This window comes from Hippocampus guttulatus, chromosome 6, assembly GCF_054856545.1.
Source record: "Hippocampus guttulatus isolate MCC_2025c chromosome 6, RoL_Hgut_1.0, whole genome shotgun sequence".
Classification (NCBI taxonomy): Eukaryota; Metazoa; Chordata; class Actinopteri; order Syngnathiformes; family Syngnathidae; genus Hippocampus; species Hippocampus guttulatus.
The window spans coordinates 7,592,289-7,617,500 of NC_141266.1; the positions used below are offsets into that span (position 1 = coordinate 7,592,289).

At 40.9% G+C, this 25,212-nt stretch overlaps 1 long non-coding RNA gene across 1 annotated transcript in view; it reads right to left on the reverse strand.

Annotated features, from left to right (window-relative positions):
* Positions 1-5,646: 5,646 nt before the first annotated feature.
* The window catches only part of LOC147203410 (uncharacterized), a 30,556-nt gene continuing 10,990 nt past the window's right edge, over positions 5,647-25,212 (reverse strand). The window contains exons 2-3 of the long non-coding RNA XR_015101159.1: positions 19,409-19,510; positions 5,647-5,736 (exon numbers count right to left, since the gene is read on the reverse strand). This is a non-coding gene — a long non-coding RNA (uncharacterized LOC147203410). The remainder of the gene's footprint in view (positions 5,737-19,408; positions 19,511-25,212) is intronic.

Consider the following 25,212-nt stretch of genomic DNA (forward strand, 5'->3'; position numbering starts at 1 on the left):
ATATTATTGAAAAAACTAGAAAGATATGGCATTAGAGGTGTAGCTTATAAATGGATAAAAAGTTATTTAGAAAACAGATATCAGTACGTGCAACTCAACAATAAAAAAACGAATCAACTGAAAATCACTCACGGAGTTCCTCAGGGGTCAGTGCTTGGTCCAAAACTATTCATCTTATATATAAATGATATCTGCAAGGTCTCAAAACAATTTAAATGTGTCCTATTTGCTGATGATACAACTTTCTACTGTTCTGGAATAAATCTGAAACAGCTCCTGACAACCGTAGAAAACGAATTAAACAAATTAAAAAACTGGTTCGACAGAAATAAATTGTCACTTAACCTGAAAAAATCGAAGTTCATTGTTTTTGGCACAAGACCAATCAAACACCAAGCTAAAATTATGGTAAACTCAATTGAGATAGAAAGAGCGTATGAAACCAAGTTTCTCGGGTTAGTAATAGACTCAAAACTATGTTGGAAGCCACATATCGATAACGTAAAAAGAAAAATAGCCAAAACCGTAGGGATCCTCTACAAAACCAAGGAAGTGCTAAATAAGAGATCTTTGTACACATTATACACTTCATTATTATTACCATATATGACCTACTGTGTGGAAATATGGGGAAATGCCTGCAAAACAAACACACTCCCTATTCTCAACCTACAAAAAAAAGCAATCCGAATTATTAATAGATCAAAATATACGGAACCCACAAATCCACTATTTATCAAATTAAATACGATGAAATTTTATGACCTGGTTGACTTTAAAATCGCCCAATTAATGTACAAAGCACACAATAACCTGCTCTGCCAAAACATTCAGAAGTTTTTCGAAATTCGAGAAAGCAGCTATGATTTAAGAGGTACCAACTTATTCAAAAAACTCAAAACAAGAACAAACATCAAGCAAAGAAGTGTATCTATCAAAGGTGTTAATCTGTGGAATAATCTCGAAACGGACCTGAAAATGAGTAAATCGCTTGCTGAGTTCAAAAACAAATTCAAAAAAAATAGTACAAACAACCTACATCAATCAGAGTTAAAATGATAAATTCAAAACATTAAATATAATGATAAATCAGAACTAAGTTGATAAATAGAGAAAGGTATATAAATATCCATTATGAATACAAGAGAAAATTGACACAAGAGTGTCAGGGTGTGGAAGTATATAATCCCGATACAAACCAAAAGTTGTAAAAATATCACGGTTAAGGGTAAAGTATGAGCCTTAATGGAGACTTCTTTCTTCTTACTTTTTTCTTTTCTGATTGATATAAAAATGATTTATTAGATACAATCACATAACGGGGTAGGACTAGATAAGTTTTTTACTTCTTCCTACTCCCTTGAACATAATAACTGTGTTGTATGAAGATTGATTTCTTTCTTTTTTTATCTACCTTATTTTCTGTCAAATTATTACTGTATATATGTTTTATGTTCAATAAACAAACAAACAAACAAACAAAAAACAACAAACAAGCTTACCAAAAACTTGCAAACTACTTGACTTGGGATTGAGAATCTAAATGACTTGACTTGACTCAGACTTGAACCACATGACTTGACAAGTCTTTTTTTTTTTAATCAGCGGTTTATGAATCCAGTCATCCATTCGCAAAATTTCATGAAATGTTCTCACTAGACTCGCGACAGGGCCAGAACCCGTTGAGCGGTCAATGGGTGGGGCCCACATAGTCTGCAGTCACCCTCTACCATCCCCAAGGCTTGTGTTGCTGCTGGAGGGGCTGGACTACTTTGTCTCACCCTGAGAACATGATCGGTTGGGGTCACATGCCTAGTGGAAATGTAAAAAAAAAAAAAAAAACTTGTTTGCTATTGCGCCTTTAGCATTTTGTGCATTTCTGAGGGCAACGCAAAGACAACAAATCCACATGCTTTAAACTGCTTAGTGCTGGTGCAGATGGGATTTGAGAATGGTCTGCTTTTATCAAGTCCAAGTCAAGCCTGAGTCCTATTCCAGATGAGTAAACCTTCAGATATAGAAGTACAATTTTCACATCCACAAAATTATGCTCAACACTCTCGGTAGATAGCATGGAACCCTTTGCTTTATTAACCGTTTGTGCATATAAACAAGAAAACGAATTTCATTAAAAAAAACAAAACGGTGTAGCTTTATTAATGGTAGTCAATCTCGGGGAGAGACAGGGAAGAAATTGGGCACTGGGATCAATAAACTGCACCGAGGAGTGAGCTAATGAATGAAAATGAACATGTATGAAGGGATTGCTGTCCCTGATTCCCTCGCGGTCAGGTTAACCAATCAGATGGCTGTTTAATAATCTGAAAAAAAAATATTTCAAGTTCTTTTGAAAGAGGATGTTAATTTTCAAGAATAAAAACAGCAAATTAAAATATTTTACAAGTCTGAGATAAGTCCGAGTTAAATGACAAAGGAGTCCCAAAAAAAAAAAACGTGTCAAGTTCGGATTCAAGGCTGAACTCGAGTACTACAGCGCACTGGTTCACAATATCAACAGCAGTCAAGAATACATTGGAGACGGTTGCTGATATGATGGAAATACAGGTTTACAACAACGGATAACATTCAAAAACAAAAAAGCCAGATTCGACATCTAACATGCACTATGTGTTCTGTCAGCAAACGGTAAAATGGTTGTCACTTGCATCGCGCTTTTCTACCTCCGGTATTCAAAGCGGATCATACTGTTAGCTCATTCATTGACTGATGACGCAGCATCAGGATCAAGTGGTGTTTCAGTGTCTTGCTCAATGACACTTGAACATGGTCGCAATGGCTCGGGATTGAACCACCAACCTCTGTGTTTTGATGAAGGACCCCTCCAACACTGAGCCAAGCCGCAAAGCAAAACCAAGGCCCTTTGCTCCCAGAATGATGAGAAGAGAAAGGTTTGAGATACTGTATTCAAGGAACTGTTCATGATCCAAAGCATAAGTGAGACATTTGGGTGGTATTGTCATTTTATAGCATGTACCAGTCAGACATTTTTGACTATTTTGACTGTATGATGCTTACTGTTCCATCATCCCGAGACTACAAAATAGAGACGATGGTGCTTCAGAGATCAGATAATGACCCTTCACAGACTAGACTTTTTGAAGTCACTCACTTAATCTCAACACAATAAAGCATGTGTCAGGTGCTCCAATTCCATCCACCATTCACAAATCCAACGTGATAGTGTACCAATGAAAAATCATTAAAAAAAATAATAATTGTGAATCTAATTATTTGTACATTGACTCAGTTATGCCTGTGGGGTTCTTTCAATGTCTCTTGAAATCACTGTGTAAGACAACCCGAAAGAAAGAATGGCTTCAGAATTCTTTATTTCAGATATTCCCATCCAGTACTGATTGATACAAATGAACAAAAGGTTTTAGTGTATTGTATAATCTCATCCCCCCCCCTCCCCCACCACCCCCACCCCTTCTTTCCATATTAGTTGTGCATCTTTGACTTGCCTGGTCTCCTCTCCACTCCACCTCCTCTTCCCCATCTCCGCTATGGCCCCTGTGGTCTCAGTCGGAGACAAACGAATGAGGGCCCCGGGAGGGCATCGCCTGCTCTGCCACACATCGCTCACTTGCTCCCTCTCAATCATGCATACTCGCGCAACAGGCCCTGTCTTTGTCCCACGCAGGCACTACCTATGAGTTGTCATGGTAACCTGCAGTTGGATTTGCTGTTAAGAACTGATTGTGTTGAGCTTAGGCAGGATGGCACCCCAGGTGCGTGAAGCCTCATTGGAGCCTGCCATGCCGTGTCATGCTGTTCATACCACGCCAGGTTAGACTTTGATGCCATATTTGTCCCTTATCAACTATTTTTGTCCCTTCATCCCACATCATTCTATCATTCATCAGCGTCTTTCTGCGTGCGTATTTTTTGTTTATCTAATTAACGACTTTTAAAAAAAAAAGACATAAATTAATATTTATTTGAAATATTCAGTCAGTCAGTTTTGCCTGACTTTATAGTGTCATGGAGATCATGAAGTCAGACAAGCATAAAGGTGAAGGCATGTTGTGACGCATTGCTTCCTTCTGCCAGTGCAATTTGCCCCACTCTATCACAGTTCATCGTCTGTGCCCTGCTTATCACGGATTTGTAAGCAATCGTTTTTATGTGTTTTCACAGTATATAGGGAAGTCCAAATTTAGAGTTGTACGCCTTCGGTGTAATACAACATCGTGCCGCAAGATTCCAGGCAGCACTGAGGTCTACTGGAACAAATGCAGCAGATTTAGAAATCCAGAAGAACAGGCAGGCAGGCAAGGGCCCCCAAGTCTCAAGCTCCAGTCATTTTTCCCAAAGATCAGAATATTGCTCTTTGCTTTGTGTGTATGAGTTGCACCTTTACTTGGCTCTAATTTCATGCTAACTTGGGACTGCAGGTATTGTAATTTGTGGCATGTGAGGTGGACATGTGTGTTGGTATGACAAAAAAAAGTGTCCTTGTGTAATTGTATCCTGAATTTTGAGGAAGGGGAAATTCCTTGAATCATTGAAAATTCAACTTTAAATACGAAAGGGCAATGACAAAATAAATTAAGAGCAAATGGGCGTCTGTCAGTGACGGACTAAGAGGTCTGTCGGTACTTGAACCGGTTTGCGATGATTACAGTTACGGACAAGAACCCAGTTCCATCAATGCTTAGTCCGTCTCTTTTGTTTGTTTGTTGTGTTAGTTTCCTGGCATTAAGCAGTTGTCAGCAAAACAGGCGTCCATCAGTGATAGACTGATAGATCTTCGATCAGTAATGACGGAATGCCCACCTCTGCCTTTTACAATTGTTAATTTACCTGTGTGTATGAGTTTCCACAGCGTTTGTGTGTGCATGTTGGTTATGGTAAGGAATATAAGTCGATGTTAGCATGTCAGTTTGATATTACAGTGACTTTAGCATTTACACTGTTGCCATTTAAAAACAAAGCATGTTTTAATATTCAACGTGTGAAATTATTTTTCTTGTTTGTTTAGTTTCACAGTAAACTCCAACTAGGGTGCCATTAAATAGCTTAAAGCACGTTCTGGGACAGCAGATTCACATATACTATACGTTTGCTCTGCAAGCAATATAGTGCAATCAGTCTAACTTCACAACGTTGGTAACTTGTAAACGCACCACACCATTCTGCAAATTATTTTTTCCCAATTATAATGTTTTAAAGATTGAGAGAAGCCATAATCGAAATTCCAAGGGAATTTCAATTAATTATGAAGCTTTACAACAAACTGTACTGTGTTATAGAAAACATATATAAAACAACACATAGCAAAACGAAAAAAATGTAACCACAAATAACCAGGCAAAATCTTCCTGTTCAATCAAATTACACTACCATCACATTAACACATAAAAATATCCTTACTTTTTTCTTTATTTCTCACTTGTTTCCTCTCTGTGTACTGTTATCAAAGATCGGCTCCAGCACGCCCGTGCTCATAGTAAGGGTAAGCGGTTCAGACATTGGATGAATAGTGGCCATAGTGGCCAATCTCTCTCAAGGTTCCGGTAGCGGGAGTACCCAAATGCAGAAATGATATGTAACAAACAGGTTGAGAAGACAGAATGTTTATTTTATGCCAGGAGGTAGGAGGTGGAGGGAGAGATGTTGTCTGCAGATGGGCAGGAGGTCCAAGAGCTGAGTCTGGGTTGACAGAGCGCTATAAGCGAGTAGACTCGCAGGGAGCGTAGGCAAAATGGAAGCCTGGGAACAGGGAGAAAATACAAATCAGGATCGGTTTTCAAAAGTGTACCAAGAAGCTGGATGCATTGACAATTTGGTGGTTTGGTGGTGTCCGATGCAGTTGATGAAGATGGGTGAGTGACTCCAGTGCACCACGCCTGAAGCAAAGACAGTAGACTGACAAACATGCCATGTTCTTTGTAGTACAATAAATTATACATTACTGTATGTGTATGTATGAAATTATACAGTGTACTTGATATGGTACCTTAAACTGTTTATCAGTTAGGCAAGGGAAGACAATGCGTTTCCCACAAGTTAGACACAGCACCCACCGGTATTTACAAACACAACAGTGAACAACATTCAGAAGCAAAACAGAGAACATAAAAGTAGCTTTCAAAAACTACCAATTATATGATGTCCTTTCACACCACATCAATGAGCTTATATGTGACTGAAGTTGTTTTTTTAAGACCGTTCATTTTCGCTGACAGTGCCATCGTACAGTGATGCTTTTACTTATGTCCAACCCAGATATTTTTCAAGTTACAAATGACACCTAAACATTTGCAAGACAAAAATTTCAGTTAGGAGGGAGTTTCACATACACCGTCGCTTGAGTAAAAGGAAACAAAAGTTGCGGATGAACTTTCAGACATTTATTGAACAATCAAACACAAAAAGACAAAATTAAAAACACTCGCAATGGGCATGGAGCAGATGCAAACACTGAACTAAATGTGTGCTAAAGCAGAGGTCCCCAACCCTGGGGCCGCGGACCGGTACCGGTCCGTGGGTCATTTGGTACAGGGCCACACAGAAAGAATAAATAAGTTGCATGACTTCCGTTTTAGTCATTTCGGAATCTGAAAGATGTTTTATTTCGAAAATTTACCGGATTCTCCGTTACATTCGTCTACAGTATATCACTCTTGACGCAGGTCAAGGCGCCTTTCTCGGTCATGCGATAGGTTACAGCTGAATTGATATCCGGGAGCGAGCAAAATGAGTAAAAAAACGAACGTCTTTGGAAAGTTTCTTTGGGAAGGGGAAAAGGCCCAGCCAGGAGACAGAAGAGGAGCCTACGACTTCCCAGAAAAAGAAAGCTTCATTTAATTGACAATATCCGGAGTCCTTCTTCAAATACGGATTAATCTCAATGGGAGATTCCCACGTCATGTCATGATTCATGTTTATTACTACGTTTCGAAAATACCATAGTTTTCATGCAAGTCATATTATAGTATTTTTTTTGTATTTATCTGTCACACCTTCAAGGCCGGTCCCTGAAAATATTGTCTGACATTAAACCGGTCCGTGGGGCAAAAAAGTTTGGGGACTGCTGTGCTAAAGGACCAACCTGAGCTGGAGTCAGAGCTCCAGATGTCATTTGCTCGGCCACACCTTTTGTCAAAGGCATTTGTCAAGACGAACGCTACGGTGTGTGACTTCTGATTAGTCACATACTGTACATACATACCTTATAACACCACTTGATTTATGTGTGGAATTTTCATTGATTAGATCATGTAAGGTTACTTTGTATTTAGCTTCTGTTTGACACCTTTTTATGTTTTTACATTTAGATTTTACAAGGCAGAGCTTTTTTTCCTCTATTTATATATAAATTGTACAAATCTGAGCTTGGTGTGTCTAAGGTGTGTCAAAGGTGGGTCTTGCACTTTCAAGCACTTTTCACCACCCACAACTATTAACCAGTGCAATTTGTACCCATCCTCAACGAATAACAAGCATGATTTGGGAATTAAAATAATTGAGCAAGCAACTATTCATGTCGGATCATGCCTGGCATACGTGTAGCCATAAACACATCCCATCTCAGTGCAAGTTCTTCTGAGTGTGAAAAGTAGAAATCCACATCCCGCAGTTTAGATGAAGAACTGTAGGTGGTGGAGCCAATGCAAAACCTTTTGTGAATACAAATGCTTTGAACTTGGTTGACCCAGTCTCGATTGTGCTTGTGCGAGTGTGTCGGTGCTCCACTTGTGTGGAAACATTCAGTGGAAGCAGCTGCACTCTGTCTCTTTGCTCCCACAGCATTCACGCTGGTCCTCAGGGTCAAACGCACACACAAATCAGACACAGAGATGTGTCGGAGGACAGTCGAAGCTGGTGGTAAGTCACTGCTTTGCTGCTTCTGAGAAAATGAGCATCACTTTAGAGAAGAGGCCCCAGCTCCACCTCCACCTTTGTCCCTCTCTTTCCTATATGGCTTTCCTTACCTACATCAGTGTACAAAAAAAAAAAAGCACAAAGTCAAAAAGAGCAAAAGTCAACAGGCTACTGCTGCGAGGGAGCCACATATAGGAGATCAGGCATGAAACACTGGTATCATTTCACAATGAAAGCTGTACATGGATAATTTGTGTTCTCAAGTGTGAACATAAAATAATTTAAAAAAAAAGGTATGCATATGTGAGAGAGCATGTTGAGGGTATGTAGCCCTGAGATTTTTTTTCGCCCTGCACTTCTGTCTGGCTAATCAGCTCCATAGCTCTGTTAAAGAAGTGCTGGAGTGGACACTTGTAACTTGTAATTAGCTGTCTTTTTCCTGTGTGGGAAGGATAGAAAGCCTTGATCGAGAAAAAAAAAAGAAAGGGTACATAAGTGAGAAGGCAGAGGAAACAAGCTAGAGGAGGAGAGGAATGGTTAAAGTGAGGAAAGAAAGCAGAGGAGAGGAAGAGAGCGGATGGGAGGGTAAGGCGGGAAGGAGCCGAGCAGGAGGTGTGGTGATGGAGTCGAGTTTTGACTTCCAAATTGACACATTAGTATTCAGACTACAGCCGTTCACACACTGCGCTGCCACCACCACCACCCCAACCACGCTCCGCTGCCTTGTCTGCCCAGCGGCCAGCTCTCCTCCTGCCGAGGATCCAAACACAGAGCGGCATGTGGCAGAGGCAAATACTTGCATTAAAAAGAGCGCAATGTTTCCGAGCACACCTTTGACAGCATTAAATAGCTTGGAAGCATTTAACTTATCATGTACCAAGATGCAGATAGTTAGGGAAGCCAAATAGCTTGCAGTCCAATGTCCAGTTGAGCAAAATAGAAAAACATTCATCTGCAACGTTGATTGCATGCTCCAGTGCCAGTGAGGCAAATTAGTGAATCATGACTTCAAACCACAAAGCAATGTTGCATTGCAGGTGCCATGGAAGTCATACATTAATTTGTTTCACATCATTTCAGAATCAGGAGTCACATATTGGTAATCATTACATATAACAGTTTAAAAAAAACTATTTTTGTCATTGAAAAATTATAATCATATGATATTTTAGACATTATGTTTTTAAGATACTTAATTCCTCCAGTCTACCTTAACATTTCCAATCGTGTATTCACTGTGACAAAAATCAAGATGCACCGTTGTTGTTGTCTCACCATTTTTCATGCTAAAATGGACAACAGTTGTGACAAGGAAATGTAGCACAGAATATGCAAGGTATGGAAATGGTATATCCATATTGGTTTGGTTTTTATTAGATGGTGTGTAAGGGTTGTGTTTGCGTTAGTATTATTTCAATAATCAAATCAAATATTGTGCATCATACTGTATGTACAGCACCCCAAAAAATACTGTCAATCTTTGGCTACATTCACATCGCAGAGTGTGTTACAAAACTGTTTGTAAAAAAAAACACCATTGCAGATTCACAGACAATTGTCTGAAGAGTCTGTCTTCCAAGCATCCACACCCGCATCGATTTGAAAAGAGGCATATATGTGGCATTAAAGAAGACAATTTTACGTATCGAAGGATTTTAAAGAAATGTTTAAAAAAAACACACCGGTAACTTTATCTTGCATTACATCACCTCAAGAACTCCAAAACCTCGACAGTACATTATAGTACTTCGCATTTTTTTTGACAATATGAAAACTTTAAAATTAATAAATAACATCGTACTCACCAGAGACGGTAATGCAGAAGCTGAGTTCTGAACCTCTTCATGGCGACTCAGCTGATCCCACAGGTTTTCAATAGGAGTCAGGTCTGGAGAAAATGCAGGCAATCCGTTGGAGGTCTCCAACGGCCGTTTCCTGATGATGTCACGTCGATGACCTGGAGCCTTGCCGTCCATGAAGATGAAATTAGGTTCATGTAGGTGCACAATCACTGGATTAAGCCGTTCAGGGACAGCGGTTACTGCAGTGGACATCTTATCGTGTTATCAGGTTACAGGGTGCATGAAAGGGTTATTCAGGTCGTATAGGCTGGTCACAAAGTGTAGGGCTGTTTTCTACCGACTGGACACCACCACCGCCTAAAGCAGAAGTAGGGAACTCCGGTTCCTCGAGAGTCATATCCTACCTGTTTTAGGTCCCTCCCTACTCCAACACACCTGATTCAAATGATCAGCTCATCAGCAAGCTCTGTCAATATTACAATAAATTAGCTCTTCACCATAGCCATCATCAATCCATCCATCTATCCATTGGTTTCACCACTCAATTCATTGGTGTGTTTTAGGATCTTTGCCATAACTCACTTTGGTTAATTTTGTTTACTTCATTCGTGTGTTGCACTAAGGCAGTGAGATTCGGCGGTGTATACTCCACCTTCGTGGTGTAGTGTCACGTTAAGTTGTTGCCCTCGCGTGAGTGCTAGTTTTGACAACCACAACTTTGATAGCATCTCTCACACCCTGCCAGACTCTTCTATGATCATCATGCGGAAGGGTCGTAACTAAACGGTGATCTACCTGAGAGATGCAGTACCTCATTTAATGTATATTACATGGCATCCTTTGGTGTCCTCTCCCACTTCTTTGTTCATGTTGGTTTAATTACATGCACATAAAAAAACTGTTGACAAATTCATCGGGAAATCTATTCATCCCTGGTGTGGATTAAGCAATGCGCACATTAATGTCCAATTTAGTAATACCCCTGCTCCACATTCTAATTGTCGACTGATAAATCAGGTTATCTGGAACAATTTCAACACTGTCTTGTCACAGAGTGGTGGCAAGAAGAGGAGAGGAGCTGACAGAGCAGGGAAGAGAGCTGGGACGGCAGGGATTTTTTTTTTTCTCTGCCAGGACTAAAGGCGGGGCTTGACTGTTACATAGGGGGAATTGAGAAAATAATTTATGAATAGATTTTAGAATATCAACTAAAATGCTGGAAGGCTTAACTGGGGCTACACAGATTCCAATGTGCCATTCTATTTACTTCAGCAGTTACTTAACTTTTCTTTGCATCATTTAATACGAAGTAAGCAAGCAAGTCTACCAGTACCTTCACCAACAGAACTACAGGAATAACAGCACAGCGGCTCCTCACAACAGTCATTTACACACATAAAAATGGCAAAAAAAATAACAAAAACACACACACACACACTGGCGGGTGTACATCATCAAGCCTCTGTTGAGTACCACAGAAGCACCGGTCTCTCAATTAAGAGAATAGTATTCGTGTACCTGTGAATGTGTGTGTGTGTTTATATGTGTGTGTGTGAGAGTGTGTTTTCTGGGGGTGGAGCAGCTGGCAGGAGGCGTTGAGGGCAGAAAACATCTGCAGGTGGCAACAACGCTTCATGCCTGTGTACGTGCAAATGTATACTGTATACGCACACACAAAACCATACACATAACTAGACACACGACTCCAACTTCCAGCTCTGAGTACAAACACACAAAAATAAACAATTACAAGTGCACAAAGGACTATCAGAGTCATTGCCACTTTTGTCATACCACTGAGACTGTCACCATAGCAACCGAGGGCTGGTCATGACACCCTAGTTTAGTGAGATGGGTGATGGCAAGAGGCGGTGAGAGATAGGCCGGCGATAAAAGGAGCAAAGACAAAGACAGAGAACCGTGGTCATGAAATATCCTCCACAATGTTCGACTTGATTTTTGTTTCGAAACAAAGACAGGAAGAGAGAGATACCCTTTGTGTTAAAAGTGGATTGGCCCACTTTTCTGCATGGTTTGTGAGCACACTGCATTGCTCACACTGATGTGCAGCTTGCACACTTTCTCGCCAATGGTGTCACAATGGAAACAATGATGTCTCAACTTCCTCGCTTGCGGAAAAACATGGTAATGTGGGCAACTGTTGCTCTGAAAGATGAAGCGAGATTCTTTCGTCATAACCACACCAGGCCATGAATATAATGATGGTGATGTGCGTTTCGTGACTCCATAATATAACAGAGAGGTCCTTCAGCAGCAGTAGCATGTTTCAGGTTAATACTCAGGTAGCTATCGCTCTCCACTTGCAGGTCTGTGACTTGCATGCGCAGTGGAGGCTTGCTGAGTGAGGCAATGAGTAGTTATATCCTAACATCACAATGTGGATTCAAGTCCAGTGTGGGGTTGTTCCGTGCTGCTAACACATAACATTCATGAAATTGTGAGTGTAATGGGGGGGTGTATGCGTGTGTATGTGTGTGTGTGTGTGAGAGAGAGAGAGAGTGTTTGGGGAGGTGGGGGGTGGGGGGGTGATTACTGAAGTAATTAATGGAATAATCGATAGGATAATCAATTCTAAAAAGATTCGTTTGTGACAGCCCTTGTAGAAATTCCAACTCGAATTTGAAAAAAAACTCCACTGTGGTAAATTGCAGATGTTTTTTTGTTCTTGTTTTGGCTGTGATTAGGGCAACACTAGCCATATTTTATGGTCAGATATAACTGCCATCATACACACACCAACACACATATATGAAAGTAGTTGCCCACTCGGCTGTATTTTCGTGGTGACTGCCGTAAATCCGATGAGGCAGTTCGTGTTCATGTGCTCAGAACTGGGTTAGACCATTTGTTGGTAACATCACAGACCAGTGAGGAGTGCAAGATGATACATTTATAAGAGGGAGGTTTGCACTGCTGTGGGAGTGAACACAGCTGACCTCAATCATTTACTACCAAAGCAGACCTCTCTATTGGCTGATGATGTAAAATTGGCTCTGGGGGAGATCAAAAATATCTGCCCTGACCCCCGATCGTTCGTGTGCCCACCCCGTATCTCGCAGCTATTATGATGATTTGAAACTAACTGTAATAGTAATCCAAAAGGGCGCTCAGGACAGGCTTTGCAGCAGAAAAAAAAAATAGAAAAGCAATCTTCATTTTAGATGACAAAAGGGTTTTGTGGCTCCCATGTGTTTTTTCTGTGTGAAACGGGTTCAAATGATTGACATTGTCATGTATCCCTCTTCGCTTGTCGTTCTGCACGTGTGCCAATCCTCCGCAGCACTCATATTCTCACTCGTATTTACAAATACGTACATATTTTACAGACATATCATGTCATTACACGATGCCACACAAAAAAAAAATCTCACAGATTCACTTTGAAAAATGTGCAGAACTCTTAAGATCAATCATTGATGTATTTGTCACGTAAACCTGTACACCAAACATTATTTGAAGTAAGATTGTAATAGGTTATTGCGGTTTAGAGTCACACTCAATTAATCACACTCATTTTTTACTTTCATATTTTAATGTCTTAGACACTACATACTCAATACTAGTATTTCTTAACACAAAAATAACTGTTATAAAATAATTTAATGAATTCAATTTGAAAACAAATGTTTATTTTTTGCGCTCAAGTGTATCTGTGAGTGCCTGTGTGTCTGTAAGTACGAGAGAGAGAGAGAGAGAGAGAGATAGATATGGAGAGAGAGAAATATAGTACATGAGATTTACACATCTTTATTAATCAATCTTTCTGCTCCTTGGGCAGCTCTATACAGTATTGATCTGAAGCTCGAGCTGAGGGTTTATGTGTTTGACCCTTGAACACAAAAACCCCCCCCCCATAATACTTTGTAACTCGACTGCACTGACTTATGAGCAGCATTTGAACAACATAAAAAGCACTTCTCTGTGAGCCCGGTGATGGTATTAGTTGGAACTCGACGAATACTACTACTACTACGACTACAACTACTACTACTACTACTAATAATAATAATAACAATGATAATAACTGCATGGGTTTCTGCACTGTGATTAATGATCCACGTGGCCGCTTAATTTCACTTCTACTTCTCCACTGTAATGTACCGAAATGACAAACTATGTGACTGTACTTTGTTCCCTCAAGGTTTCTGTTTTGATGATTGACAATAGATCACACTGTGCAATTAAATTAGCGCTTATAGGAGCACTGACCTACTCTTGGGTACAAAGATTAGTAGTACAAAATAAACCTTTAAAGATGCCTGAATGTTTTCATCATCCATCCATCCATTTTCTTCATAATGAAACAACTAGATTCTGTCTTTAATTCATTTGGGTGAATAAATCTCCTCATATTTCTAAAGCTCATTTATAAAAGACACAAAGGCAGGAGGTTTAGCTCCTCTCATATTTAGGCATTACAACTGGGCCACTAACTTGAGGGCTCTTAATTTTTGGCAGTCGAGTGCCAATATAGAAGATCAAAGTCCTATTAACTCCGGACGGCTTCAGGTACATTCCTTCCAGCATTGCTTTTTTTCATGTTGGAAATTACCTAATAAATGAAATGCCAGCAATTTTATTCTCAAAAGCTCCTTCAAAATTTTAGACGGATAAAAAAAAAAAACTTCCAATGTTTTCAATTGGCGCTTCAATAACTAAAACTCACATGCTTCAACCTGGTCTGATGGATAGTGTTTTCGAGGAGTTGAGGGAAAGAGGACTTTATAGCATTGGAGATATGTATTGCAAAAAGAAATGTCCATCTTTTTTCTGAAATTCAAGATATCACTTTCCCCGTTCACATTTCTTTTGCTTTCATCAAGTGAGGCATATTTTGCAGGGTCATGGTCCAGAATTCAGCACCAAATCATCAAGTAATGTTTTTTTTCTGATTTGTTACTTTGACAGCCACCTGCATAACATTTGATCCCTCAATTTATTAATACTTGTAAAATACTGGTAGACACAAATGACCTCAGAGAGGCTCGGGTTGTACAACTTCGTTGAGTTATGGAACGTCTGTCAATAATTTTACAGTCTTGCCATGAGTTGAGCAGCCTGCAGGCGATTCTGTGCATCGCCGTCGCAGTGGAGAGGGCCGAACATTGTTGTAAGTTGTAAGAGTTTCGTACTATTCTGCCACTTGTTGAAATGTCTGTCATTCACCTGCCGCTGTAGTACACGAAGCCTGCTCTAGGGGGCCTATCGGAAGGCATTTAATTCCACATTATTGTGTCATTTGTTATTTATGAGTCAATCATATCATTGAATCGATACCCCGACAGCGTTCTGAAGTTGTTCGCGCAGGTTACGTTCCCAACATTGCACACAATAGGCAAAATCCAGAACCTGTCCATTTGAATCAGGTGTGTTGCAACAGGGAGACTTGGAAAACATGCAGGACAGCGGCCCTCCAGGACCTGAGTTTGACACCTATGGCGTAGAGGGTGACTTTTTTTGTGGGGTCGGGGGGGGGGGGGGTTTGTGCCATTGTTAAGCCCCTATGAAACCCCCACACAATTCCCACCCTTCTAAACACTGGTCACACTGAATTAATTCAACTTTTAAGATGGAAAATGTAGAATAAAAATGAGGATTGTCAGCTGCATCCATCAATTAATGTAAGCGCAGCGCGCTCTGCGCCCCAGCAGCACACGAGAACGAGGACAGCAAAATGTCGGCTTAATATAACCACATTAAATTTTTCTTCATCCATCCGTCCGTCCATCCAGTTATTATCAGAACCTTACCTAAACAAGAATACCATGTCACATTCTAACTAAAGGTACAATTCTGGTGGATAAATATGATTTGTAAATCCCTGTTGAACCTGAAACAATGTTGTCATGACTTCTTCTTTTTCTTCTTCCAGTTTCTGAACACAACTCTTTACTTTCTTTGTACTGCCTGCACTGGGCTCTGTTTTTTGGGGCACTCTGAATAACTAAATGACACATTTGAACAACGTTCTGAGTTTCCGAACTTTCTGAGTGAAGCAGCACGCTCGGAGCGTATTTCCAAACACACCCACGATGAGGGAACCGGGACTTTGGGGACGAAGAGCAGTCTGTTCATGGTCTCAGTGTTTGTAACATACATTTTCCTGAAGAAAAAAAAAACTTCAGGAACTTTTTTTGGCTGGTCGTAGTGAGGAAATGTAATTAAAATGATGACATCATTAGACCCCCCAGCTACAGTTCACAGATGCTTGGGGTTCCCTGGACCTTAGTTTTAGAATCACTGCTTTAGGGAAGCCATAAATTAAAAAAAAAACAGCCATGAATCCAAAATGGAGACATACATTTTTGGAATATTAGTAAATTATGATATCAGTATGTTATAATTTCCAGTAAATCAAGTAAAAGCAGAGTTTTAAATAACATACTGACTGAACATAAAGACGGACACATAATATTACGGAGTGATCATGTCTGAAAACTGACTGTATCGCCACTCGCCATATAACACAAGATTATTTTGAATACTGCACAGGGAACTCATTCACAGCATGTGCTACAACTACAGTTTAATTCATGTGATACTTTGACATGCATTGGTGCTCTGTGTTAGCCAATGAGTTGAGATGAGCTCAATAGTTAAAGCTTTAATTTGTAATTTATTTATTTTTTATTTTATTTTTTTCATGATGAGAAAAGGACAGCGCCAATTTAAGGGAGGTGTTTATTTGTCTTGATGTGCATTAAGAGCAATTAGACGGGGGTTTTCAAACCTTTCATTTCTGTGACCTCCTACCTGCTAGGGGCAGATGGTGGAATTTTTCCACTCACAATCCTAACACCAATTGAATTTATGATAAATAGCCCTAAATTCCATATTTATGTTTTAAATATTGATACCTTGAGAAAGTTTGGGTTTAGCGCTGCTTGATGTATGGAAATCTTTGTACCATATTGGCCCGAATATAAGACGGTGTTATTTGCATTGAAATAAGACTGAAAAAGTGGGGGTCGTCTTATATTCGGGGTCTAGACATTATACCCATTCACGACACGAGATGGCGCCAGATATCCAGGCCAAAGTGAACCCCTGCCACGAAGAATAAAAATAAAAATAGCGGTAGCATGAAGAAGAATAATAAAAAATAGCGGGAACAAGAGAAAGAGAAGAAAATAATAGAAGAGATAACAGAAAATGGAGAAACGTAGTGACAATCTGGAGAAAAGTGGGTCGAAGATCGGCCAGGTTAACCAGCAGCTGAGGAGAAGTTATGATGTAATTTACATTTCAAAAACCAGAAGCCATTCATTTACGAATGTGATTGCACTTTAGATTTGAATGAGGCAAAATAACATGCTCTTTCTTTCAAATATATTGTTATAATCATTTGTTTCAGATGTACTGTAATTATTTTCTGTATAAAAATTAATTTGGGGTTCAAAAAGTCTTTTTTCAAACTTGAGTCTTGAAAAAGAGGGGGTCGTCTTATAATCAGGGCCGTCTTATATTCGGGCCAATATGGTACATTGTCTGTAGCTGGAAATGCTGCATGCAAGTGATTCACCATCAAAGGAAACAATGCAAGGATGATATATGCGATACATCAGAGTCATACCGGAGCTTTAAATTAGCCCAAAGCCAAAGAAGGGAGGAGTAATTGGGTAACTATGTTTCTTTCATGGGCGGCCCGGTGGTCCAGTGGTTAGCGCATCGACTTCAGAGCGCAGAGCTACTGTGTTCAATTCCAGCTCCGGCTTCCCCATGTGGAGTTTGCATGTTCATCCCAGGTCTGCCTGGGTTTTCCCCGGATACTCTGGTTTCCTCCCACATGCATGGCAGGTTAATGGAACACTCTAAATTGTCCCTAGGTGTGAGTGTGAGCATGGATGGTTGTTCGTCTCTGTGTGCCCTGCGATTGGCTGGCAAGTGTCCCCCGCCTACTGCCCGAAGATCGCTGTCCTGTGAAAAACATTGTCCATTGTCCAATCCAAGCTTTGCAGCAACAACTCTCCATTTTGGAATAACAACTATATGGATGCATGAAAGCATTGTCACCTTCAAAGCATGCAGCAAAGGTAATGATGATGAAGCTTGCGCATAGCCTGTGCTGTGTTTTCTGAACTCCAACCATTATAATCTAAACACGTTTTCAATCAAAAGTCAAGCATTGAACTAAAATCATGATGTACAAGAAAACAAATGGAAAGTCACAATCCCCCGTACATGAAACTGAGAAAAAGCCCCAGTGTTTTTTTTTTGTTTTTGTTTTTTTGTTTGTTTTTTTTTTTCAGGAAAATCATCAGTTGAGTCACATGACGATCATCCGATGTGAAGAGAGAAGATTTAAAATATGACTGGGATGGGATTAAAATGGGTTGCTTTGCTGCTGAAACTAAATCAGCACAGTTAGACTGAAGAAATAACCATGTCATTATTTATTTAAAAATCCTTACTTAGATGATCATAACAAGAATACTTCGAATGTGTGCGTGTGTGTGTTTGTGTGTGAGGTCATGCTTGTGTATGCACTGTACATACAGTACATGTTTGAAAGCATGCTCTATCTTCAACCCAATTTTGGCATTAATGACGCACTGAGAGCAATTCAAGTTCAGGGATCAGATACCCGCTGCGTTAAATAATTTCGCAGGTAGCGCCAATTGCTGTCCCATTTGGACAGCGGAGAGAAATGTTTGACGATTAATATATAGTAAGTGCTGTAAGTATGTCAACGACTGCTGTTAAATCCTCTAGGGTTCGTGAAAGGATGATTGACAAATATCTATCTATATATATATATATATATATATATATATACCGTATATATATTTATATATATATACTTGTATGAAAGTGTGTGTGTGTGCGCGCGCGCATCCGTGCATATCAAAATTTGTGCTTGAGTGATAGTGCACACGCCAACATCTGTTTGTGACCACATCAGCAATGTGTGTCACTCATCAATAATGTACAACCCTCATTTATACCCTCTTCAAAGCCAGTGACACTCTAGTTTTCCACATAATTAATTCTTTGAAACACATACGCAAACACACACAATTTGATAAACATGTTAAAAAATAAATGTGTACTCCAAGCGATAGATTTACTGTACCAAAAGGAAATGTAACCACAAGTTCAGTGTACACGATTTGTAATACCATAATCTGAAGGAAATAAACCCATTTTGAAATGATTGTTTCATGCTCCTCTTTGAAAAGAAAACTCATCTGTTATTTCTCATTTAACATATAAGAAAGAAGAAACATTCTCGGACACAAATTCCAACCATGTTTAAAACAAGGGATTTCAATAATGATGATGATGATGATCATTTCAGGTTAGGAGGATATCAGCCCTGTATGACATGAAAATATCAGATTGTTTCCAGCAAACACTTCTGCCATGGCATGTAACCATTAAGGAGGAAAAACACTCAAATGTCTTTAATAGCACATTGAGTGACATCCATTTTTGTCTTTTTATTGTTATTAATTGAAAAAAGTAAAAATTAAAAAAAGACAGCAAAGACTTCCAGTGTTATAATTACAATTAAATTTGCATTTGCAATTGAACAAGGAGATGTGTAACATTCAAATGGAATACACTCTCCGCTGCACACACACACACACACACACAAACTCGAGTGATGTTGATGCCAGCTTGGAGTGATGGTAATATCAGACACTCGAGGAGCTGCTAATGAACAGAGCGAATGGGAAGAAAGGCTCAAGCTCAATCCACTAATTGCCTTAAAAGCTTTTTGTACAATTTACCCTGTCAACAGAGATGGAGGTTGTAGTGTGTTTCTGCAGATGTGTGCTTCCGTAGGTGGGTAAGTGAGGAGCGAGAGTGGCGGGTGGCAGGGGGGAATATACCTGAAAACACATAAGTGAGAATAAATGCTTTTTTTGTTGTTCTGGTTTTTTTTTTTTTTTTTTTAACAACAGTCTCAAATACAGTCTCACACAGTCCTCTGGTATTTATCCATCCATTTTCTGATCTGCTTCTCCTCACAAGGATCGCAAGGCGTGCTGGAGCCTCTCCCAGCTGACTCCGGGCAGTAGACGGGGGAGACCCCGAACCGGTTGCCAGCCAATCGCAGGGCACACATAGACGAACAACCATTCGCACTCACAATCACACGTAGGGATCATTTAGATTCTTCCATTAACCTGCCATGCAAGGTTTTTGGAATGTGGGAGGAAACCGGAGTACCTGGTGAAACCCCACTCAGGCACGGGGAGCACATGCAAACTCCGCAGAGGAAGGCCGGAGCCGAAATCAAACCCTGCATCTCTGCACTGTGAGGCCAACGCGCTAGCCTGTCGACCACCGGGCCACCAGCCATTTGTCTTTATTATAAAGCAAAAGTAGAACTCATCTGTTGTGGCCTGGCTTTTGTGCTCCAATGTTGTTTTAGTTTTCAAAGTCATTGGTCGCACGACAGGCAGAGCTGTTCTTGAAGTTTTCGTCATTAACATGTGACCGGATTGCACTAACCTATCTGCATGGGTTGTTTTGGTACAGGCACGCATCCCTATCTATGATCCATTTAAAAACTTTGAAACGAAAATGACATCCAACTGTAAAATAATGACTCGTACATGTATGGTCCAAGATCAACTTCCTCTTCCTCCAACTCTTCAAACACTTGGATCCCCTCAGACAAGTGTGAAAATGTGCTTTCTGAATCAATTTCTGACTGGCTTTATACACTTTCCATATTCAGCATTGCCCGTGTTGTTCTTGAATTGACGTCACAATTCCAGGTTTGTCACTTGTCGGTTAGAAAGAATTTTTTACACACGCGCACCATATGAGCAACAGCCATATTGGATCCTAACATGAATGACACAGATACAAGAAAAGAATAAGTTTGTGAAAAGGAAATCACTGCCTACCTTAGTGGGAGACCTGGCATAGGGAGACAGGGATGCAATTTTTTAGGGTGTTAAGTGCATCACTTACATCACATACAATATTAGCTTGCGTGTACTGTAGTACCATTTTAAATTGCTCCATGTACTCCAGCTGCACATTAATTCCAACTTATTTCCAAGGCTTTTCTTTTCAGTCTGCTTGAATTTTGGTTTATATGAAATTCCATGTATGTGTAAACTTGTAGGCGCCCTCTGCCACACACAGCACGGCAATGAGTTGCGTGAGTCGCCGAGCTGACTCCATTCAGTCTAATGAGCGTCATTTATCAGCTGCTTGCCGATGTGTCCTTCCTCCAATCTGGAAGACATGGCCTCACCAACTAGTAACATACTGTATATATTGAGTTGCATAAACTTTCATGGCACAGGTGTTTAAAACTCTGATCCTCAAGGGCCACGCTCCTGCATGTTTTAAATATTTCCCTCTTCTAGCACACTTGATTCAAATCATCAGCTCATCAGCAAGCTCTGCTGGAGACTGATAATGAACACGATCATTTAAATCAGGTTTGCTGGAGGAGGGGAACATCTAAAACATGCAGGACAGTGGTACTCGAGGATCAGAGTTTGACCAATGTGCCCTAGGGTAGGGGTACCCAATGCTTCCTTCGCAATCAACCAGGAGCTCGCAAAGGGGTTACCTGTCAATTGTATGTATGGCATTAACTCAATCACTGCCAGCCCTCCCAGTTTTATGCTATTGATATAGAAGCATGTCAACAACAGTCAATGAGTTTAAAAAATAAAATAAAATACCCATTGTGAAATTTGTCACTCGATTGACATACAGGGTTGCCAGTCATACATCTGTTGCTTGCATCACCGTGCATGTGCATACAAGGGTGCTAACAGGCAAAACTAGCGGCTTCCATTTTTTTCCGTCTTCTCTAAAATGAATAATAAAGTGTAAAAATGATTAGCGGACCAAGTACGCTAAACATTTCCATACAGAGTGAAAGGAGGATTTGGTTTTTGCAGTGGGCTCTGTGGCGGTACATCCCGGGTTGATGCTGTGGTTATCTGGCAAACAAGTCTTAATTGATTGCTCCTCATCCAGTCTGGTTGGTGTTGGCAAATGAGGCTGTAAATCTTCACTAAAAATGCTTGAACTGCCCACTGCAGTTTGCCGGTCCCCCGTGGATGAAGGGTCACAGAAACCTTTTCAGGCTCAAATTGTAAATTGCACTAAATTGTGTTCAGGTCTGCTCTGTTTCTTCCATCCCTGGGACTACATAGACAGCTTGGGTTCAAAAACTGTGTCTGAACTTAACAGTTGCAGAGCGAGTGGGCCAGCGGGATGCAGGCGATGCACTTGGGCATATGCTCGGGCTCTGGAGAATGATACGTGGGATAGAGGAACAGTCCAACCAAACACCGATGCATTGCCTGGGGTATTCCGATGGTTGCCAGTTAGTGTGGGGGTTGTTACTGGGATGTCCGGCTGACCAGTGCATCAGAGTAAGACAACATTTTGTTGCTGTAACACACTTTTGTAAATGTTACTTTCACACCGGGTAGTGTGGATACATATAGACACTTTCTCAGTGTTAAAACTAACACTGTCGTTAATTAATGTTAATTAACACCAGCTGATTTGCAGTGTGTAGAACAGCCACAATTGGTATACACTGAACGCGTGTGCAGAGTAAGAATATTTCTACACATTTATGAGTGAATGAGGCCCATTGAGTGTGTTTAAAAGTGGAAGAAGGGAGAGGTGTCCTTTCAGCCAGTGTGATAAGGTTCCCTGGCCTCAGATTAATCCCTGGAGTCTGAGCTGTGCCAATACAGATGGGTTGCGGAGGCAGAGGTGGCCCTGGGTCAACAACAAAGCCGATGCAGGAGGACAACAAGTGTTGTGTATGCACAAGATGTGTACATACACAAGCGTCACAACCACATACACAAAAGTTGGCATGGCAATGACTGCAGCCCCTTATTGAGCTGGCCATGTCTAAGATCTGACAAGATCTATAATTAACCCTTGATTCCCAACTGTGGTACATCCACATCCACTAAAAAGGCTAAATGTGAGGGCAGTGACTTCAATAGTGAGGCACTATTGCTGTGCTATGTTTCCCCAAGGACAATATCCAACTTTGTGCTTTTTATTAGACCTGCTGTCCTTTGGATTGTTTTGGGTTCAGGGTAGGATCCAGTTATTTCATAGCTTAAATGCCTCCAATAATCACAGAGTCTAATACTGTATACACCTGCATTACATTTGATTTAGACATCGCAGTTAAAGACTCAAGACTTGCCTTGAGACACGACAACTTGACAGAATTGGCCGCTGATGATTTTATATTTTAGTTTCAAGATAAAATATAAACACTAGATAATATACAGTGAAAGCCCGCGAATTGCAGGGGAAAGGCACCGGGCCGGCCCACAAATAGTGAAGTAATTTATGTAGAATTGACGGCCATTGAAAAAACGCAAGTACGCGGGGTCGACTGTACACATCAGTTAAGCAGTCTGTGAGCGCATGCTTGGAATGACACTCTCATGATAGGAGGATTAATCTGACAATCAAGATTTATTCCTCAATCACAGGAGAGTCCGAACGGCCTTCACAAGCCACCGTTGGCAAATATTAACAAAATCTGCTGATTTTAAGCCCACTGGAGAGCAAGGAAAAACGACAAAAAAAGGTTTTTTTTGTTCTTACGATCAATCCTGGACCCCAGCCTGAAAAACCTAAACTACGACCTCAAGAAGGAAAACTATTTTGTTGAAGTAGGAAAGAGAAGCGAGAGGAGGAATGTTGGGGAAATATGCATTCAGTTGATAGCAGGCAGATCGATGCAAAGTCGCATGCTTCCACCAGGCATAAATATGTTTGGTATATCTCTTTGGGAGCCACCTCAGTGCACTGTCAGACTTGAGTCTCAGCAGGGGAGTGTGTCATTTCCTCGCATCACTTCCTAGTAGGAGATACAGTACCTCACTGTTAGCACAGTCTCCTGGGATGTGGAGCTTTGAATCATGGATGCAATGCGGAAGCTGGCATGTTTTGAGTGCTAGACCCAGTGGGTGTTTTCAGGTGTGTGACTTGCGGTGCTGGAAACACACACACCTACATGCCTAATCACCCATTGTCTCACACGCGTAAACACAAGCCAACACACTTGTACAAAGGGAGTCAAAATCCCATTGCTCACCCTAAAAGCTGAGGGAGAACAATACTCACTTTCCAAGCAGACAGGATGAAAAGGTATCTCTTAAAATCCACTCCCAGGTTCACTATCAATACATACGGTATACTGTATGTCATTCACACATTTTCTTATCCTCGTCACATTGCAGCCACGACATTGAGCCTCAGCTCACAGTCTTCTGCGCTGAAAAGTTATTGCTGCAGTTAAACTTTAGCCATCGTCATGTCATCGAAACCTCTGCGCACACGCAATGCTTTCCTCCTGCGATCAATGATCTCATCCAACCTGGACTTACATCAAAGCCCCTACTTCCCCCCACCCTTCTGTGCTGAAGGTTGGCTGATCCACAGGTAACCTTTTTCCTCTTTCATTCCTCATCTTCTTTCCCATCTCTCCCTCTGTTGCTGCTTTCTCTTAGAACCAGTGAGCATCAAACACTGCTGGGCCTCACACCAGGGGCTCCGTGCTATGCAACCTGTCTCAGACCCCCCGCCAGTATCAATCCCCATAACTAAACCACTGCAACTCCAAGACCCCCCCCCCCACCCACACCAGAAAAAAAAATAATGTGAGGCACACACCCATCGTGATATCCGCCTCCCACCAGGCCCCAGATCCGCAGTGTCTACCCCATGCTGGCTGCACATACTGTAAACAACAAGCTGTCAACAGGCTTACAGTGTGCCAGCCTCTGATGTGACCTATGGAACGGGCAAACTGGCTGCGTAGTGGGTCTCCGTGCTCACCGGGTGGGACAGGGGGCTTCGTGGTTTGGGGCTAGTCAGTCAGTGCTGCTGTGTGAGTGGTGCATGGCTATACAATACAATACAATACATCCTGATCATAATAATAATCATAATAATCATACAGAGGACATGGTTTCAATTCCAAGTCCTGGATATCCTTTGTGGAGTTTACATGTTCTTCCCATGCGTGGGTTTTCTCTGGGTACTCTGGTTTCTTCCTACATCCCAAAAACATGCATGGTAGGTTAATTGAACACTCTATATTGTCTGTAGATGTGATTGTGAGTGTGATTGGTGGTCTTATGTGTGTCCTGCGATTGGCTGGCAACCAGTTCAGGGTGTACTCCACCTACTGTCCAAAGACAGCTGGGACGCCTGCGACCCTCATGAGGATAAGCGGCTCAAATGATGATGGATGGATGAAAGCATAGATTGAACTGGTATTAAAAAATATATATATACTGTATACTGTATATACGCGTACACCCCGATGGTGACACTTCACAAACAAGGTATGAAACCAATGTGTGTGTGTGTGTATGTGTATGTGTGGGGCCACAAGAATTCTACACATTAGCAACTACCAATCAGAGGAAAGCTGTTTTCCTTATCAAGTGGGTGACCCAAAAAGATGCGTACCCATGAAAATTTCAATTGTGAGTTTGATTAAAAAGCTATTTATTTCAAATGACAACCACACATTATTCAGTTTATGGAAGACCATTCACCA